Source organism: Nothoprocta perdicaria, unplaced genomic scaffold (genome assembly GCF_003342845.1).
Source record: "Nothoprocta perdicaria isolate Ctin4 unplaced genomic scaffold, notPer1 scaffold_121, whole genome shotgun sequence".
Taxonomy (NCBI): Eukaryota; Metazoa; Chordata; class Aves; order Tinamiformes; family Tinamidae; genus Nothoprocta; species Nothoprocta perdicaria.
The window spans coordinates 2,263,663-2,270,102 of record NW_020454328.1 but is presented as its reverse complement, the minus strand read 5'-3'; the positions used below and the strand labels follow the sequence as shown (position 1 = coordinate 2,270,102).

Below are 6,440 nucleotides of genomic sequence, written 5' to 3'. Positions count from 1 at the left end.
GGCCGGCAGGGGGCGCCGCGCGCCCGCCCGCAGCGAGGCGCAGTGCGCACGCGCCGCAGCCCGCCCGCACGGGCCTGCTCAAGGACAAGGTGCAGCGGGGGGGGCGCGCGCGGCACGATGGGAAATGTAGTCGCCTAACTCCGCCTACCCAGCGCGGCCACGTGCCCCGGTGGCACCGCCCCCTCCTCCACGGGACGGCGGGGAGGACACCGGGGACCGGGACGAGGCGGCTCCCTGCGCATCCACAGCACCGCCCTGCCCGGCTTTATTTACAAAAATTCCTCCTCTGCCCATATTTAGAGCCAGGACAGCATCGAGTGGCTTTCTGCAGAAGAAGCACCCGCTCCCACCCGTTTCTGAGACGTTTTGCCAGCAGGCAGTTCTGCAACACCCATGTCTCGCTGCAACTCCTGCACCCGCAAGGCTGCAGCCCTCCGAGTCAACTTGCAGCTGCAGAGCTGGAAAGCTTGGCATGTGCCATCTGCAGCAGAACAGCCATGGCCTGCTCGCTATGATCATAATGCTCCTTCCTCCTCCTCCCGGGCCCCCTGCGTGACAAATGCCACCCCACCAAACGACTCTCAACGGAGCAGAAAAGAACCAGCCAGGARCACAAGCCTTTCTCCCTCTTTGACCTTCAGCCTCACCGTGGGTGGACCGTGCTTCTGAGCCCTACCTTGGCAGGGCTGGCCCGAGGAGCTGCACACTCACCCGTCCCACCCAACTGCTAAATTTTCCTKCCAAAGACCCTTGCTCCCCCTCCAGTGGGGTCTACAGTTCGGGTTTGCTGCCCATTTCGGCTAAGCTCGCTGATTAGCTCCTCGCTCCGGGCACGCTGCCTCTACGGCAAGGATGCAATTGCGCTCACAGAAAGGCGCTCTCCATCAGCAGTGTTTGTCTGCAAAGGAAGAGGCTGTGCATGCGGCACAGGCAGCTATAAACTGGCATRGAAGAGTACCTGCCCTCAGGAGCTGGATTTTAAACAAAATAAAAGCTGCACTCTTTCTGCTGCAGAGAAAAATAAGACCTAAATAGATCACTGACCCTGTGGCCAGCGTGGTCAACCAGGCCGGTACAGCGCTGTGCCAGCTCCTGATGGGGATTTGCAGTGTGCCTGGACAGCGCTTTTAGTGTTGCAGAAAGGGAAAAATACAGATTAAAGACAATGCACAAGAGTTACTGTTACTCTTCAAAATCCAAGCGCTTAACAAATCACACTCTGTATTTGTCACTGGAACTATTTTAGCTACCCCAGAGGGCAGGTACTGTCTGCATCTTTGCTGACCAAAAGAAAGGGTCAACATTTAGCACGTCCTTAAGTGTTGGTCCTGCCTAGGAGAGGGGACAGGCCAACATGGTATTTCCAACGTGGCAYTTCATATATCCCTTCCATCCAGCAGCTTCCCCCTTCCCATGGAGCAGTTACCATGCCAGTTCCACACAAGCCCCAGAAAAATTAGACCAGAGACTTGAACTGGGCCTCCACTCACAGATGAGACAGTGCCAGGAGAGACAGCAGATTTTTAGGAAGCCGAGATATTGAATCAAGATAAGAGCCTACAACAGCATAAAACTAGAATGGAGTTCCACTGAAGAACAGAAGCAGTAGTAATATATACGTTTATATGTGAGACAGTTGAGGGACAGAAAGGCTTTGGCAGTTACTTGAGGAGGAAGTTTAAAAAGTCTCATGCAAAAAAAGTTTTAATCTTTTCTTCATTCTGCACTGCAGTTTTTTTTTGCTAATCAGAGAAGACCCAAAAGTCCAGCTCTAGCCTGACAGTCTAACAGGGACCTAGATTTCTTTGCAGCGCAAATCTACAACTTGCATCAGTCAACATGATCTGGAGATGATACAGCAAAAACTTCTTTGTTCTAATATAATATGACTTTGCCCTTCAACATGTGCCTTTTTATCCCCCTTTTCATTCAGAATATTATTGGGCAACATCCTCTCCAAGTCACCTCGCCACTCACAACTGCTTCTCCATCACCCTGAGCACAGGACAACGACCTTGATTTAAGCCTCATCTGACAGTTTCCTCGCAGGTTTCCAGTAAATAACCCCTATCTAATTGTTAAATTCCTTTAGAAGGTGACTGAGAATTCTGCTTTGTGTATATACAAATATAATGACTATATGCATAAAGGTACACACACAAAGAGTGATTTCTAAGCCTGCAAAGGGGCTAGATCAACTTGAGAAGCCCCACAATGGCAGAAAAAGTGACAGCCACCAAAGAGAAAGGAGAAACTGGCAGCACTCACCAACCCCAAGATCAGGGAGACACCTAAACCACTGCTGTATCCCAAACTCCCTTTGGAACAGTGATCCCTGGTCTGCTTGGGGACTGTCAGACCAAAGGATGCGTTTTAATTTGCTTGATATGGACAGGAAATTAATATATAATTCATTCAGACAGCTGAGTGATCCATATAAAAAGTAGCACCACTTATTTGAGAGCCACGTTGACGATACAGGTTGAGTCATTTGATGTAGCCAATCTTAGTTCCAAGGGAAACATGCAATGCTAGTTCGCACRGCAGTCTGCTCCATAAAATACAGGCACATCGAGGTTACCATTTTATTGTTATCCAGACTGAGGGGGGAATTATTTTCATCTTTTTTGAAGTCAAGGGGCATTTGTAACTTGTAACACAGCTAAAAGCTATTTTTAATCCGTTATAATTTCCACTCTAAAACATATTTATATGGTTTCCATGGGRATGGGAAGCTGGGAAGGTAAGACTATTTAATGGAAGTGACTAACTTCACCACTATATTTTTGAGTCACTGCCAAGGAAGTTGGTCTCACTGCGCCAAAAAGTACTCAAATACTCCACACTGTTGCATCAGACTGATTCCAATAACATACAGCACTGCACGTTTTACAGAAGACCTAACTTCTCCAATGTCTCCTTCTGGGAACTTCTACTGGTTTTCTAAAGGTTTTTCTAAGGCAGAGCAGAAGGTAAAGCATCCAAATCTACACTGACTTTTAACCCCGTATCATTTACATCCACCTAAGTTGCTAACAATGTTAATAGTGCTGGCTTAGATGCATCCAAAACACATACAGGAAGCAGTACAAAAGATCTAAGTCTCAGATCTTGTCGAGCTTCTTGTATATTTGCTGATGAAACACTATTATGACAGAAATTAGGGGGACATTTACTTAGGGACTTGCATTACTGCAGGTCAGTATGTTTTGTGCAGAGTATATGATCCCAGATATTTAATAATGCAAGTATTAAAGGAATAAAATAAAATATAAATGAGTAGCAAAACTACAAATAAAGGYGATACTTTAAAAATTGCTCTACTTCCCTTTGGGGTTCTCGGTAGTTATATCATAAAGAGCAAGAGGAAAGAAAAAAAAGAGAGAAAAATGTTATCTTGCACTGAGAACCCTATGACAGCCCAAAACCATAGAATCATAGATCTACTCTACAGAAGCTTCATAATTACAGCACAGACATTTTACACCTSTGCTTCCACTGTTAGCAGTAAGGCTCAATTCTACTGCATAAGAGACAAATAGTTTAAGGAGTTCTCATGTAAATAAAAGTCACAAGAACTAGTTAGGTCTCGTTAGGAATCCCAGCCATTTGTCACAGGTGTGGTGCGTAGTGACAAAGGACGGAGGCAGGAGGAAGACCTGATTTATACCTACTGCACAAATCAGCCTGTTTTTCTCCACCTGGAAAGCCTTAACGTACTTCCTTTTATCCTCAGCAAAGGGAACTGCAGGCCACGTCATGGTATAGACTTAGCTTATACTTGTCTCTTTTGGTCACGCTCAAGTCTCACATAGGATCTTCAGATTACAGCTACGCTATGCAGGAGCTTCTGCACAATCTGTGCTTCTCCAAGCCCCAGGTTTCGGTGCTTCATGGAGATTGCTCACCCTTGCCAAATCCACCTGCCTTTAAATCCTCAGCAACACAGGAAAACACCAGAGACCACAGGTGGAAAAAGCCACATCCCTAGACACTATCGTGTTGGAGAGCTGGTGCCCACATCACCCTGCAGATCCTTGCTGGGAGGTGGAAGAGGAGTAAGGTCGGGTCCCCGTTTCTGCTGTCACCACCACCATCGTGGTGGTGACACAGTCACACACAGAGACAGGAGAAGAGCATCCATTGCTCTTCTCTTGCTGTGCCTGTTAACAGTAAATGAGCAGATACAACGTACCTGCTCTAAAAATCCTCCATCCCCTCCAAGCAACTGCAAATGCTTTTTTTTTTTTTTTTAATAAAACTTGAGAGCTAGAACAGAGCACGTTGTCTTCTTCAGTAATGAAAAGAAACACAGAAAACTGTGACAATAATGCCAGGTGGTGAGGTGTGAGCACAAAGGCTGGGATGCAGGATACAGAGCATTTAAATGCTTATCTAAACGTTTAAATCAATGCTTAAACCCATGGTTTCGAGCTATTAGACACAGGAACAGAAGCCATACTCCTATGTTCAGGAAACAAGCTCCGACTACGAGCACTTCAGAAGAAGCTGACACCTCCAGGCAAAACTGCTGAGAGGACACGAGAGTGTCCAACATAAGTAGCCTATGCAGGTCCTCCCAGGCACGTTCCCCAGCAGACTTTGGCTTTACGCAAAGCAAGGTCATTGGCTCTCCTCCCTTCCCTCAGCCCCTGCCAGCCTGGGCGAAGCGGAGAGGATTTGCTGGTACCTTCCTGTGYTCTCGTTCCTGATCCACTCGCTCGGAAAAAGCAGGTGTCCTTGGCACCCCTCCTATAACTAAAAGCAATTAAAAGGTGCAAGTCACAGGCCCAGGCTGCACAGCACAGAGCACACCAGCAGCTTCTCTAGCCATAAGGATGACATTTGTTTTCCACAACAGTTTAAGCACTTAAATTTTACTTCACTGCCCCTCCTCCAAGTGTTCTAGACCAAAGCACAAGCCTAATTAACTCATGCTCTTAAATCAGCACATTTTGTTGCACMGAGCAACACTGCTTTCAACTGTAGCAGACCCTCACGAGTTGACACATCACACACTTCAACCACAGGGCTGACAACACCTTAAGGAGACACGAGTATCCACCCAAACTCCAAGCTTCATGCAGCTCTATGCTAAACCTCCTCTCTGGCCAAYACGTGGACATATGGCCTCTTCAAAACAGGGATCCACTTCCAGAAAAGTGGAATGCTGACTCCCATTGCTTTCAGCAGGAGTTGTAGGAAAAAAGCATTTGCATTTAGAGATAACCCCCAAAACCGTTAACAGAGCACTTTATTTTCTTATTTAAAGTCCACACAACAACTTACTGTTATTATGTATACACAGAATAAGGGCCTTTACTGTTGTGTTAGCCAAGTGGAGATCAGATACCAGAGCAGATTTGTCTAATGTCAGTGTAAAGGGATTGAGTAAAGATTTCAGTYTTTTCCTATGACAAAAGAATTTGTCCAAATTCAGTCCTCTGTAATTGGACTGAAGTCAGGCTGTTTTGGTTCAAGCTGTGAAAAAAAGGGAAATATTTTTCCCTCTCATGTTTCAAACTGTATTCAGATTCACATAACTTGGTTATTACACCCAACTGCTTAGGAAACTGTTCTTTTACTGTAATGACATTATCAAGATAACACGTGACTTCAAAAAGAGCATCAGTAAATTCTTAGGAGCATCTTCCCAGATCCTGCAGCACTCCGGCCACTTCACACATGGGGGAAGCCAGAGGCATGGGAAGGGATCTGCCCAACTTTCCCGGGCAAGTCATACCTCTACATCTAGGTGCTGTATATAAGGACAGGTAACACCAGGAAACACATATGTACCGTGCCAAGAGGAAGCTCCTCACTGCAAAATTGTTTATGAGGGAAACACTCTGTGTGTCTGGAAAGAATCCATCTTTTTGGCTGTACTCCTGAAGCACCATTTTAAGAGTTAAACATCTGCCAAGAAACTAGTGCAGGGGGCCAGACTCCTCTTGTACCACCAGACACTGAAACGCGACCTGCAAATACAGCTCAGCATCCCAAATTCAGCCAGTTTTGTGGTCAGTAAAACTCCGGCTTGTGACGGAAGCCCAAAAGTTGGGCGTTCCTACCTTGCTGGACATCTTGGTAAAATCCATCGACAGTAACGGCCGCTCAGAACAGACACCCAGCAACACAAGGCGGGGACTCCAAATGCTTCGCGCCTCAGAGGATTCCTGGTGGGCCTGTCGACAAGTTCTTTATCCGAAAAGGTAGAAAATCCAGCTTCTGTGAAGAAAAAAAAAAAGGAGGGGGGAAGAAAATACAATTAGAGGAAGCAAATGGAGAGCACCCCAGCASAGCAGCCTCACGGCCACTCTTGCCTTTAGGGCTCCACCTTGACATGGGGGGTCCGCCCCAAGGAGCAGGCTGGAATGGTGGCCACCCCACGGGCAGCGCCGGGCCGGGCACCCCTGGTATCCCGGGTATCCGCATCCCTC

At 46.9% G+C, this 6,440-nt stretch overlaps 1 protein-coding gene across 3 annotated transcripts in view; it reads right to left on the bottom strand.

The window, feature by feature from the left end:
* Nucleotides 1-6,236, bottom strand: part of KANSL1 (KAT8 regulatory NSL complex subunit 1) — a 73,000-nt gene extending 66,764 nt beyond the window's left edge. For all 3 annotated transcript variants that reach the window (XM_026054471.1, XM_026054472.1, XM_026054470.1), the window contains exon 1: nucleotides 6,072-6,236. The gene's annotated coding sequence lies outside the window, so the exon portion shown is untranslated. The remainder of the gene's footprint in view (nucleotides 1-6,071) is intronic.
* Between the last annotated feature and the right edge of the window lie 204 nt (nucleotides 6,237-6,440).